The sequence below is a fragment of the Dendrobates tinctorius genome, unplaced genomic scaffold, assembly GCF_039654945.1.
Source record: "Dendrobates tinctorius isolate UK_male_01 unplaced genomic scaffold, ASM3965494v1 ptg000020l, whole genome shotgun sequence".
Classification (NCBI taxonomy): Eukaryota; Metazoa; Chordata; class Amphibia; order Anura; family Dendrobatidae; genus Dendrobates; species Dendrobates tinctorius.
This window is the reverse complement of record NW_027361688.1, coordinates 10,743,426-10,758,264: the sequence shown is the minus strand read 5'-3', so window position 1 is coordinate 10,758,264 and position 14,839 is coordinate 10,743,426. Positions and strand designations below refer to the sequence as shown.

General features: G+C 42.2%; 1 long non-coding RNA gene across 3 annotated transcripts in view; it reads right to left on the bottom strand.

The window, feature by feature from the left end:
* LOC141083413 (uncharacterized) overlaps positions 1–14,839 on the bottom strand; it is a 63,554-nt gene that overhangs the window by 39,817 nt on the left and 8,898 nt on the right. For 2 of the 3 annotated variants that reach the window (XR_012230711.1, XR_012230712.1), the window contains one exon: positions 8,882–8,995. This is a non-coding gene — a long non-coding RNA (uncharacterized lncRNA). Of the gene's footprint in view, positions 1–8,881; positions 14,125–14,839 lie in introns of those variants that run through there. The other variant, XR_012230710.1, reaches the window with a different exon arrangement.

The following is a 14,839-nucleotide window of genomic DNA, read 5'->3' as shown; positions in this document are numbered from 1 at the left end:
ACATACATACAGTAATTACAAGCTGATACAATGGGTCTTATGCGTATTTTAAACTATATAAATATGATGTTTTTTACTTATTACATTTACATTAAAAACAAAAATCATTGCAGTGTCTGTTTTGATCCCTGCTAATTCGTTCTTTTCATGCGTTCCTCTTGTCACGTAGCAGAGCCAACACCTCCGGCTCCTGTGATACATCAGATATTCTGGCTGCAGCTGGCCTCTTTTTTCCTCCGTTTCGCTCATGGCTTTGGACACATTCCCAGCACAGTCTGTGTCTTTGGTGATCGTGTTGCTGCACTAGCTTCTAAAAATCTCTTTTGTAACACCTCAGTCTAGTTTGTATTCTGCCCCTTGGCGAAACTCAGTCCAGACCTCACAAAAAAGAGGAAAAAACGCTTTTATAAAGTCCCATCTTTGGGGGAACAAATGTTCATCTGTACAACTGTGACACGTTACCTCTTTATTTTCACACCTGAACCAGGACAGGGAGCTCTGATTTATGAAAAAAAATGTCTACAAAAGGCTCCTGGGAAAGACACAGAAACTAAAGTCAAAAAGTTCTGTAACCCTTAAAGATCTTTTGGTTTCAATGTAAGAAACATTGAATGGAGATTGTTTCACCTTGATATTTTAATTTTTTACGGGGTAGTCTGAGGTCACAATGGTTAACCAGTGGGCCTAGGTCCAGAATTAGAGTGTGACTTCTCAGTAGTGTAGGTTTTATCATTATTAATTTCCAACTTATTGTTGACAGCGAACTCATCAGAATCATGCACTTTGGTGGGAGTCACAATGGTTCAACATGACGTTGGGGTTAGCCTGTTTTACCGCCACTGTATTGGTGCTTCGTTGATGGTTTCTACCTTGTGGCTCTTCAGTTGTTGCCGAGTTCTTTTAAAGGGAATCGGTCAGCAGGTTTGTATTATGTTATCAGATAGTAGCATGATGTAGGGGCAGAGACCAACGATGTACTTAATTGACTGAGGTTTTCTGTTTCAATAAAATCAGTGTTTTATCAGCAGGAGATTACCACTACAGGACTAGGTGTCTTGTGCCTCCTGGTCCAGTCCCGCCCCCACCACTGACTTGCAGCTTTCTCGCAATATACAATGTGCACAGAAAGCTGTCAACAATCCGAGGGCTCAACATTCCGAGGGCTCATCATTCCGAGGGCTCAATATTCCGAGGCATCAACATTCCGAGACCTCAACATTCTGAGCCCTCAAATTTCCAAGTTCAACATTCCGAGGGCTCAACATTCCGAAGTCTGCTAGATCTGCAGAAAAGAAAACTGTGATTGGATCACAACTGCTGCACTCACTAAACTAAGTGATACATCCCTGGAATCAGAGTCTCGTCACCTACATCATGCTGGTCAACGTACATAGGAAAAATCTGCTGACGGTTGGATGCTACTGGCTTACATTTACTTCATTACTTTCTTCATGCTCATAAGCATTTAATACGCTATTTATTTTTTTTTACAAATACATCAAGTTTATACAAAGACTCAATATTTACTGTGTTGACCCTTATTTTTTTAAGACTTCTGTAATTTGCCCTGTCAGCTGGATCTCAGCTTCTGGGCCAAATCCTAATGTGAAGTATTCAAAGAGTCTTTGGTAACTGTCTGTCTGACCTTAGTATTAGTCATGTTGTTGGTACATCAGGTGTCCTATGATTGCTTCCAGCTTTTGCCACTCTTGCTTGATATTTTTTTCACAGACGTTCTCCTCCTCACAAAGAAAACCAACATCTGTGTCAGTCTCAAAACTTTTAGTTATGGCTACAGATACTGGCGAAATCTTTCTAAACATATCCATCAATGATACCAATAACAAAAAATATTACATAAAAAGTGTTAACTTCTCTCACGAATGATCAGTAAAGTGTCTGTGAGGTATATTCGGAACAGTAAAGTGTCAGTTTTTGGGTCTCATCCTCTCTGGTTTTTCTTGATGGCACCCAGACACAATAAGTTAGACTGGCGCAAGCAACTTGATCAATACATCAACTGCACATCGCTTCTGCACATGGGAAGAGTCTTGAGGAGATCATTTGCATATTCCCAGTGCCTTCTGGGATAAGTGAAGAGTCTCCGCGAGCTCAACGATCACTGGGTTTTGGCCGTTGCAGCTGAAAAGAGGAAATCGGAAAAACCGCGCGCCTATCGGCGCGCGAATTTGGGCTCATCTTTCATCGTTTTTAAGAAATCTCAAGATGGAAGAGGCCAGGAGCCATTTGGTGAGCTGCATTTCTTGCTACATGTTCACAGACTTACCAGTGGAAAAGCCAAACTTCACATGCCACAAATGCAAGCTTGTGTCCCTGTTGGAGGAAAAGTTGCAAAATCTCGAAGAGAGGTTAGCTACGTTGAAGATCATTAGGGAAGGTGAAGAGTTCTTGGACAGAGCAGAATTATCTCTTCATGTTACAGAAAGAGAAGAAATTCGAAGTGCACCTGAAGAAACAGAGGAATGGAGACATGTGACCCAGAGAAGCAGGAGGATCAGGAGGCAGTCAGCACCCATACTGCTCAGAAACCAGTACCAGGCTCTCACGCAGGAAAACAATGAAGAAATACATCAGGATAAGACTTTGCCAACAAGCAGCAACCTTGTACGCCTTCAGAGTCCTCCTGGATGGAGAAAGAAAAATGTTGTGAAGAAGAAACGGAGAGTGGTGGTCATGGGGGATTCCCTGTTGAGAGGAACTGAGGCCGCTATCTGCAGACCGGATATAACTTCAAGAGAAATGTGTTGTCTTCCAGGTGCAAAAATTAAAGATGTGTCTGACAGGATATCAGGACTCTTCAGACCTACAGATGACTACCCATTCCTGCTACTACATGTGGGGACAAATGACACTGCAAGAAACGACCTGGAAACCATCTGCAGAGACTTTGAAGACTTAGGCAAGAAAGTGAAAGAACTGGGAGCGCAGGTGGTCTTCTCTTCCATCCTCCCAGTGGATGGCCATGGAACAAGGAGGTGGAATAAGATTCTGCAGGTGAACAACTGGCTACGTCGATGGTGCCATCAGCAACGATTTGGATTTCTGGATCACGGAGTGAACTACTTATACGATGGACTACTTGCTAGAGATGGGGTGCACCTTACGAAGACTGGTAAGCATGTATTTGGAAGTCGCCTTGCTACACTTGTAAGGAGAGCTTTAAACTAGAACAACATGGGAAGGGAAGCAAAAGACCAGAAAAAGCCATACACCTGACAAATGCTATTGAGAACTCTGCTATTAGAAGTGGAAAGGAAGAACAAAGACGAAAGAATCTAATTAATAAAAATATTGGAGAAAGAGAAACCAATCACAAACTAAAATGTTTCTATACTAATGCACAAAGCATGGGCAACAAACAAGGAGAATTGGAACTACTAACACAGGAAAAGAAATATGATGTCATTGGAATCACTGAAACTTGGTGGGACAATACACATGATTGGAATACAAGACTAGAAGGATACAACTTATTTGCAAGAAACAGACTTGATAAACGAGGAGGGGGTGTCGCATTGTATGTTAGAAACGCCTATATCTGCACAGAGATTGAAGCTTCAGAGACTGGGAGTTCTGTGGAAACTGTTTGGATAAGAATACAAGGACAGAACAATGGAAAGGACACCATTGTAGGCATTTACTACAGGCCGCCTGTGCAAGCTGAAGCTATGGATGAACTCTTTATGCATCAAATGGCCAAGTTCTCCAAAAAATATGACATAGTTGTCATGGGAGATTTCAACTATCCAGACATATGTTGGGAATCTCTCTCAGGCAAAACTAACAGGTCAAGGAAATTCTTATCCTCTCTTGCTGACAACTTTATCTTCCAAAAGGTAAGGGAGAAAACAAGGGGAACTGCTACCTTGGATCTAATCCTTATAAACAGGGAGGAAATGGTTGAGGAGGTAAAAGTGGCTGGGACCCTAGGAGGTAGCGACCATGCTATTTTAGAATTTTGGATAACTAGAGGCGGAAGACCTGTGAAGACTCAGACGTCAAGGTTAGATTTCAGAAAGGCAGATTTTAAGGGATTCAGAAAGAGAATTGGAGGGATCCAATGGCTGGATATCCTTAAAGACAAAAATGTCCAGGAAGGATGGGAAATCTTGAAAAATGAAATTCTCAAAGCACAGTTGTTAACAATTCCGAAAAGAGGGAAGAATAGGAAGCAGTTAAGGAAACCAGGATGGATGAACACAGAACTTAAGCACATGCTAAAAAGGAAGAAAAAAATGTTTATAAAATGGAAAGAGGGAGGCATATCTAAAGAAGAATATAATGCTGTCTGCAGAACCTGCAGGGCACAAATCAGATTATCTAAAGCTGAAAATGAATTGAGGCTTGCAAGAGATGTCAAAAGCAATAATAAAGGATTTTGGGGATATGTCAAAAGTAAAAGAAAAGTCAAAGATGCTATAGGATTTTTACAGGATGAAAATGATGAAATGGTAAGACAGGATGTTGAGAAGGCTGAACTTTTAAATTCCTATTTAGCATCTGTTTTCTCTCAGAAAGGAAATGTAACATCAACTGTTATTCACTGTCCTATTAAGGGAATAGAAGAATCCAGGATATCTATAAACAGAAAGATAGTGAGGAAACACTTAGCTAGCCTAAATGAATTCAAGTCTCCAGGTCCAGATGAATTACACCCCAGAGTACTGAAGGAGATAGCAGAAGAAATTTTTGAACCCCTCTCTATAATCTTTGAAAATTCTTGGAGAACAGGAGAAGTGCCAGAAGACTGGAGAAGAGCAAATGTTGTTCCTATCTTCAAAAAGGGGAAGAAGGTGGACCCAGGTAACTATAGGCCGGTGAGTCTGACTTCTATACCAGGAAAGATCTTTGAACAAATTATTAAACAACATGTATGTCAATACCTGGATAAGAATGAAGTGATTAAACAGAGTCAGCATGGGTTTGTAACTAATAAGTCATGTCAGACTAACTTAATTTCCTTCTATGACGGTATCACTGATTGGGTGGATCATGGAAATGCTGTAGATATAGTATATCTTGACTTCAGCAAAGCATTTGACAAAGTCTCTCATACAATCCTTATTGAAAAAATGATTAAGTATGGAATGGACAAGGCAACTGTTAGGTGGATTCATAACTGGCTTAGTGATCGGACCCAAAGAGTGGTCGTAAATGGCTGCACATCCAGTTGGAAGAATGTCTCAAGTGGGGTACCACAGGGCTCTGTCCTGGGCCCTGTATTGTTCAACATCTTTATCAACGATTTAGATGAAGGAATTGAGGGTAAACTGATTAAATTTGCTGATGACACAAAGCTAGGAGGGATAGCTAATACTAGAGAAGAGAGAGAGAGGATTCAAAAAGATTTAAATAAACTGGAGAAGTGGGCAGCAACTAACAGAATGGTTTTTAACAGGGAGAAATGCAAAGTACTACATCTGGGCAATAAAAATGGAAAAAGCATATATAGAATGGGAGGAATAGGGCTAAGTGACAGCACATGTGAAAAAGACTTGGGTATACTAATAGATCACAGACTGAATATGAGTCAACAGTGTGATGCAGCAGCAAAAAAGGCAAATGCAATTCTAGGATGTATTAACAGAAGCATACAGTCTAGATCACGTGAAGTCATTATTTCCCTCTACTCCTCTTTGGTCAGACCTCATCTGGAATATTGTGTCCAGTTTTGGGCACCACATTTTAAAAAAGACATCAACAAACTGGAGCAAGTTCAGAAAAGAGCGACCAGAATGGTGACCGGTCTGCAAACCCTGTCTTATGAGGAAAGGTTGCAGGATTTGGGAATGTTTAGTTTGCAAAAGAGAAGACTGAGAGGAGACTTAATAGCTGTCTACAAATATCTAAAGGGCTGTCGCATTGTAGAAGGATCAACTTTATTCTCATTTGCACAAGGAAAGACTAGAAGCAATGGGATGAAACTGAATGGGAGGAGACACAGATTAGATATTAGAAAAAACTTTTTGACAGTTAGAGTGATCAATGAGTGGAACAGGCTGCCACGAGAAGTGGTGAGTTCTCCTTCAATGGAAGTCTTCAAACAGAGGCTGGACAGACATCTGACTGGGATGATTTAGCGAATCCTGCTTTGAGCAGGGGGTTGGACCAGATGGCCCAGGAGGTCCCTTCCAACTCTACGATTCTATGATTCTATGATTCTATGATTCTATGTGCTGGTCTCTTACAGCAAGATCTGAACCAGATGCACCGATCCGACTGCTTCCACTTTGTATGTCCCGGTATGCTAGGTTCAACAAAGGAATCAAGGAGGGATTAGATCCACTTCACTGTTAAAGAGATGCCAAGCAGATTCTTCACTGTTGAGAAGATTGAACTATTGGTGTCACACCTATATTGTGGTTAAACAGGGAGATAGATAGAAACATCTCTCCAGACCCTGAATTGTGATTACAGCTTTATCCATCAGACCCCCATTCACATTAGCAAGCTGTTGGATGAATAATCTCCCCTGACTTCCCCACACACAAGAACACTTGTTTTGGGTGAATGCTCCTGCGTGCTCTATAAGAAAGCCAATGCCAAACTCACCTGGCAGCTACTTTCCCCTGAAGAACTAAAGTCCATCAATCGCTTGACATCATCTGTTGGAGGAGAGTTGGGAGGCCTTCATACACATTACGCTGTTGGCTAAGCCTACAAAATTCGGTGCGATCAGCTGACTTTAGTCTAACATGTTGTGACGACAGAGTTTATTCTTAATTATGCCAGATGTATTGTTCAGTAGGTTGTTGGACATGAGCCAATGTTCATGTGAGCCTGTACGTTGATTTGTGAAATGCCTGCTGTTTACTAGTCTATAGACCTTGGAGGAAAAATATTCAGGTTAATTGAACAATGTTTGTTAATTTGTTGAATGCCTGCTGATTACATACTGTATCAGCCCCTGCCGTTTACTAGAGGACAAATATGCAAGTTAATTGAACAATAGAACAAAGAGGAAGCACCTCCCTCCAATCCTGTGGAAGAATTCCCTGAATAAGAGCTGTGAAATATAAAAGGGAGATCCCTCTCTTTCCAGAAACTCTACAGGACATCAGCCAAGGAACCATGGCACCAACTGGTGGAATACAGATCTGCTCCACTGCCCATCAATGAACCAATGAAGACATTTGGAAAACCCAGGTTGGGACAATCAGATCACCTGACTACATACATCACTGTACTCGATTAGCTCCCTAAGCTTGCTGCTACCTCCTCTCTGTTGGTGTCCGCCAAAAGTAGGGTGCAACTGGTTGGGGTAGTTAGCCCTGGATGCCCTGAAGTTTCAGATGTTCTAAACCACAGTGAGCAAACGGAAAGGTGAGACTCTGTCATTTGCACCATCTTGTGTATTTCCTGGGACTGTACTATATGTTGTTGACTGTTGGTGATCCAATAAAGTATTACCGTAGTGTGTTACCCTCACCCAGTGTTGTCTGGGTAGTACTCTGCCCACAGGGGAGAAGTACGGGTGATCAGTGGGATGAGCTCTGACTAATGTGGTCTTTCTAAAGACATCCAGGCCAGCGGATCCACTGACCCTCGTGTCTCCAAACATGTATGGAGGCCTTTATACATCTTTACATCCGATTCCAAAAGATTCTAGAGAAACAGTGTTATTTTACAAACTTTTCAAAAACTGTTCATAAACTCCCTGAAACCTATGACTTCTAAATAGGTTGATAGTGAATAATTTGCTGCAACCAAAAACACGTAATAAATGTACAGATATCTTTGCACTGTCTTGTTTTTTTGGTATGGAGTTGATGAAATGGCATCACCATTTTTGTACTCACTTTTCACTAGCCTCGAACTACGAGACTCGTATGTGGGTTCAGGAAGGAAAGAAATTGGTTCCAAATGGAAGGTTACACATATGGGAGATATGTGGAACTCCAAAATGTTTTCCGAGCTCAAAAACATTCTCATATGATTTTACAGAAATTTTATTAACTTTATAATAAGATTTACACATGAAAGGAGCTTTGTAAGCAAACCAAGACACAGTATTCAGAAGAATCTTTAGAAACACCTGAGCTAAAACGGTGGAGGAACATATGAGGAACCTAAGCAATAGTAAGATCTGTACTTTCATTGTAAAAACGTAATGACTGCGCTGCTACTACACCCTTAGCTAGACGTCAGAGGAGATTGGAAAAGGCAGCACTTCGCATACACACTGTGAGATGTAGAGTCCTTCGCTTCATCAGTAGAATCTCAGTCTCAATTTGGATAGAAATGAGCAACATTTGCACTACCCCGTTCAAAATTCAACTCCATACTTGAGCGATGGAAACATCCTCATCCAACACGCAAATCTTGACATCCTGGGCATCTCTTCTTATTACTAAGCCCATGCAGTGTCATGACGTAAGACATATTGACTAGAACTCGTGCAACGGTGGGCCTAATAATTTCATGATGCCGGTATTCGAATCCTAGTTGAGTAAGTTCTCACTTCTTTAGTCCATGGAATACTGAAGAGGACACCGAACCAAGGTAGGGAGTATCTTTTTGCTCATTTCTAATCTAGGGTAGTGTCATAGAGATGTTTAAAACACTAAACCCCAACATAATGAAGTACAAATAGTTCAATGTCCCGAAAGCTGTAAAAAGATGGTTCTCAAGGTACTGGACTTGGACTTTGATTGACCAGTTAGACCTACGACTGTTCCCTAAGTGTTACCATAAAATCTCATGGAATGTACTTTCTACTGCTCAATACTCAAAAAAACTTTGGCAATTCAAGTAATCAACGTTCCTGATTTTCGCTGGACTGAAAGTGTTATCGGAACAATAATGAAAGGACTAGCAATTTCTGCATCACATCTAGCCAATATTTTGGGAATATACTCACCTTGCCGTCATTTGTATTACATGTGATTGGAGACATCTAATCTGCGTGATTAACAAAATATACCTAATAGGGCTGAGGCAAAACAGCGCTGTAGAAAATCTGGGTTATGTGCATCTAAGGGAACAATGAAGAAATTAATTAATGGTTAAGCAGAACAGAGATTATTGGAAATCTACATAACATACCGATATCCGTTCATACAAGTTGAAGCGCAGGTATCAACAGTGGACAACATTCCAATCAAGACTGACAAAGACTTCACTTGCCCGATTTTCATAAACCGGCCACGGATCTCCTGACCCCAAGCTCAGCTGACTCACATATGTCTATGAGACTGTTGACTTTGGGTCAGGAGACCCAAGGCTGGTCCAAAACTTGTGATCTATACACGGACCGTGAAAGTCAGATGAGGTTCTTTACAGATACAGGCGGCAATACTTCTAGGATGAAAAAAAAAACACCTTCGATATTAGATCACAAGGCAAATTTTTTTTTTAATATAGAGTACAACAGAAAAACCCTCAGTGTGACTCTAAATATGGTGGAAGGGTACGTGAAGGTCAAGTATGGCCCCATAGTGTAATGGTTCCCTTGTGTGGAGCAAAACATTTTTTTTAAGGGTGTTTCAATATCTTTGCACCCTCCCTGTTGCAAATATCTACTGTATATTCTGGATCTTCTACAAAATATATTAGGTGTGCACGGTGCTGTCACAGTTATATATACATTTTATGCATTCCTCATGTATCAAAGAAAAAAATATTGTACATAGACAACAGGTGTTACCGACCCCGTATCCCTACACACTCTAAAGGATCCCATTAACATTATATGTCGGCTGAACGAATGACAGCCATCTCCTCCGACTCCCCCAAAAGTACTAATGGCTTATCTTCGAGTCATCCCGTGGAAATCTGACATGGCAGATCCTTCTCGGCCCTGACATAATCTGTGTATGGAGGCCATAAGCCACAATTATCATCACAGGTAGGGTCATAATAAAAGGTAACACAATCAAAAAGCCGAAGGCAGAAAACACAGGATTCACCGTTGACAATAGGTAATAAGTCATCTCGGCTTATCCTCCCACCTCCCTCTCTCAGCAAAGCATGTTCTCATTGCTATCTCCTGTAGAAATCACTGCATCATTATGTCATGTCTAGGTCGAGAAGTTAATCAAACTCTGCAACTGGTATTGCTGCGCTTAAAGGGGGGTGGTCGAGACTTTAACATTGATGGCCTAGGCTTAGGATTGGTCATCAATGTCTGATCGGTGGGCGTGCAACACATGGCTGTTGGTGTCGGCGGGAACTGCTCAGTTACAGAATAGTGGCCGCGGTCAGGTACTGCACATCCATCTTCTATTGATTTGAATAGGGTGTGGATGTGCAGTACCCGGCCGCGGCCATTATACAGTGCTGTGCAGCTCCAGAATTGAGCAGTTCCGGCCACTACTGACACCAGGAACAGCTGTCACCTGCACCGATCAGACACTATTGAGCTATTCCAAGGATAGGCCATCAATGTTGAAGTACTGGACAACCCCTTTAAGAACAGCTGAGCTGCGACAGTAGCAGTTGATTTACATCAATGTTAATGTCCTGGACAACCCCTTTAATAAAAGGTCCGGTGTGGGAGGAACGGCCCCCGTCGAGTGCCCGGGCCGGAACCATGGGAGCCGTCATCTAGGTTCCGGGGGAAACTGTCCCCGGGGGACAGGATTCGGGAACGGACCACTGTGACAGACAGATGGGCTGGGGGAGGGACCAATATAAAGAAGGCAGGGAATTCCCAGGGCGATGAGTCAGCAGACCGACACAGAGAGAGCAGGAGACAGTGGGAGCGGCTGCAAGGGAGAGCGACTCACCAGTGCCAGGGAGGACGCTCACCGGGGACTCCAGAAGGACGGTACCGAGGCGACTATCCGGGACTTGTTGCCCCGCTCCAGCCCACGGCCACTGCGGCCCCAGTTCAACCCGCGGCCGCTGCCGCTTCCCCTCAGCCCTCGGCTGCGGCCTGCTCGCGGTCACCCGCGGCCGCTGCTGTCCCGCCCGAGACCACGGCTGCGGCCTGTTCCTCGCCGCCAGCAGCCGCCCTGCAATCACGAGTGGCCGCGGCAAGTACAGCACCGCCGGCGGCCATCACTGTCCCGCTCCGGTCCGCAGCAGAGGCCGGGCCTCCACTGACCGCGGACCCCCCATCGCAGCCATTAGCTGCGCAGGTGGCCTGCCCTTCGCCACCACACATCGCTGCCGCTTGCCCCAGGCCAGGGACTGTGGCCAAACCGTCCAAGGACCCCGCCGGAGCCTGTGGGGCTCCAGTGTCATCAGCGCGCCGGAGTGCGCGAAGACTTCATCATCGTCTCAGCAACTGGGCCCAGCAACTACTACGCCGAAAGACCACCAACCCGAACGGCGAGGGACATCTGGACGGCTAAGTTGACGTTGTAATTAAGGACCCATAGTCGGCCATACAGCGGGCCATATAGTGACCGGCTTTTGCCGGAAGTAGTCGTGTTCTACCGTTTTGTGTGTGCCTGTATAGAGCCCCTGCGAGGGCAACCCTTGTTACCCCTGTTTTTGGTGATCAGGCCGGGACTGAGGAAAGTTCCCTCTGGCCCTATAAACGTTAATACAGAAAGCACCTACTTGTCTCGCGACTCGTCACTGCTTCCTGCGCACCTGCGAGTACCACATTGGGACCCCCACAAGCAGCAAAACGAAAGGATTATATACAACTTAAATAGCAGTCGTCTGAACGCTCTCTCCTGACTGCTTCATCTACGTGAATGCTTGGCCAAGTGTGTGCGTGTTTTCAGTGATGGGAGGAAGCTACTGCCCGACACTCTCCTGGGAAAATAAAAAGATCGGGCAGTGTAATTCAACATATCCAATCCTTTTCTGCTGAATTTAAATGTGGAAAGTCAGGACTCAGGAGACCTTCAAATATGTGGCCAGTGTTGCTAAAATTGGCAGTCGTGACCTTCTTTCATCTAATGCGTACAGGGGCCTTAGGGTGGACCTCGTTAAAAGTGAAACATTTTTGCTCTTATTTTATTTCTGCTGCTCCTGGGTATTTTTTTTTTTATTAATCAGTCACAAGATCCCAGAGAGATGTTTTTTATTTAGTGCCAATTTTTACGGTCTTTATAAAGGAGTTTTGGATCCCATGGTAATGATACAGATCAGCATAAGGACACGCCCCTGAGGATCCTGTGAGTCGCGTCTTCCTTGGAAAAGACCATAAAAATATCACTCTCTTTGAAATCGTATGGCGGACTTAGAAAAATAAAAAAAACAGAATACTCCGGGAATAAAATAAGAGCAAAAAAATGGCCACTATTCTTATAGTAAACAGGCCCTCTTTAATGGCTCCTTTTATGACACACCCTATTCAATATTTATCCAGATTTACTGTATATAACTCCTTGACACCTGACATACGTTATATTATTTGTCATTTCCAGAGCATTCCTATTATTCTTACAGATTTTCCTGTGTATGCACCGAGCACCGGGGAAGTGTTTTTACAGTTTTGCAAGGAAAAAAAATGCAGCCTTGGCAAGATAAATAGTAATTTTCTCTAAAAACAGATAAGTGCTTATTTGCGGGTTCTAAATGCAAGTCGGGACACTGGAATGAAATCTAAAATTGTTCAATTACAAGACGCCATCAAGTTCTCCATAAGCAGAGTGATATAAATTATGCATTATATGCAGAATATCACATGAACCTCTAAGGCCACTTGCAATTTTTTTTTTTTTTTAATATTTCTTCCAACCTTCTGAAAGGTTAAAATATACTGAACTAATTAAAATAGTCAAAAGTGGAAAAAAAAATATTAATTTTATAGGATATTATTATGTAATCTGATATGGTCATATGACATCGCAAGTAATAAAAATTCTCCATGGTGGAGGTAAAAAAAAACCCATAATGTCTATGTTAGAACATCTGCTAAGATTTTATAGAAATGAGTGTAATTCCATTTTTAATATTTGAGGGTTTTTCTTTCTTTTAAATGACCATCATATGGTCTCTTCAGCAGTCGTTGTGATGCCCCCCGTCTTTTCACAGTGGCACTTCAGCGGCTGCACAATCCTGATCCTGGACTGACAGTGTAAGGGTATGTTCACAGGGGAGGATTTTTTTACATGGATTTTGGAGCATATCCATTTAAGAAAACATGTTAAAAAAAGACACACAGATGGTAGAAAATAAGGTCCAATTTATAATTTCCGTTTGTTTGCATTTTTTAAGTCAGTTTTTTTTTTCTTTTTTTGATTTGTGGCTTTCTGAAGTTTATGCCATCAAATACATCAAAATTGTGCAAAGACCCCAAAATTGTGCTTCTTTATTATTATTATTATTTTTGCAGTAAAAGTTTCTCAAAATGTCACAAAAAACACAAATACAAGAAAACAAAACAAATATAAAACACTATAAAAAGTGGGACTGTTTTATACTTTTTGAATGAAGATCAAATGTTGATATAGGGGTGTTCTTACTTTTTCACATGACTATATAGTAATGTACTTTATTAGGTGCAAAGAGGCCAGGTAACCTTTGATGTAAAGTACCTAGGATTCATATGTATTTGCATAAGAAAAAATCAGGGTCTCGGTGAGCTCTGCCAGTGAAGAGGAGATCTGGGATCGCTTGGATAAAAGCAAGTGTTTATTCAAACAACGCGTTTCGGAGTGAATCTGGTTCCTTCATCAGCTAGATAGGTTTCATATGGGAATGAAGAAGACTGTGAATCTCTCAATCTGTACAGCGGTCATACATTCGATCACTGCCGTGGGAAATTTTTATCACCAGGTATCATTGTAATCAGTATAACGGTGCCAACCTGACACTGTCTGTAGGTTACTCTGCACAATCCTGCTGACAGCTTCCCTTTAATGAGTTTTCATTTACAGAACCCACAGTCAGATTACATACACGGATATTCGGTCCATGTGAAAAAAAGGGTCATCTGAACAGCGATACTAAATAATATTGCTCAGAGTGATGTCAGTTTTTTTCATGGACAGAACTTGAATGAAAAACACATTATACAGAGTGACAGACATCCATGAAACACGTATGCGCTTTGTCTGTGATTTTCACAGACACAACACTTACCCACTGGTGCTATTAACATTAGTGCTTTTTATTGGTGCAAAAAAAATCAGAGACACATCCAATTTTGATCAAAAATTGATCAAAATTAAGCACACAAGTCTATGGCTCTGTGAAAATCACTGACAGCACAAATTATCATGTGATGGCCATTGTTAACATTGTAATGGGTAGGAGAACCTTTACAGGGTTTTTTTTATATGTGAAAAAATACTGATGATCAACAGCATTTCTTGCTCTCAAAATGGTAGGTAAAGGGTGAAGCATGTAACCAGACCTCTCCATCACATTTGTACAATTACAAATGTAGAAGTGAATATAAAAAAATTACCTAACAGTTATGTTGTTCACCTGTCCTGGCTCCGGTGCCGGGCTTTGCATCCACTATGCCCAGCTCCCTCTGTAATAGTGTGCATTGGGTTTCAATAGTAACTTTGCAGGCATCTCTGATGTCATCATAAACAGCCTTTTAAGGAAAGAACAGACGACTGCGTGCTGCCTGAGTATTCAGGTAGTAGTGCATGCTGCTGCTTCCATATGCTTTGCAGGTGTCAAGCCACACTTCCCACTGTACGCTGCTAGTGACAGATGTCTGATTGTCTACTTAGCTGCTCCTGATTGTTATCAAACATCCAGCTATACTACAAACTCAGCTCTGCTATTCCAAGGTGCTGTTCACTCCCTCAACAATACTGCATCAAAGTACCTACAAACCTACTGGTCTCTGCTATTCCAAGATGCTGTCCACCTGTTCAACTATGGTGCATGAAGGTGACTGCCAGCCTACTCATCTTTGCTATTTCAAGGTGCTGTCCGAGTCCACCATTCTATCAAG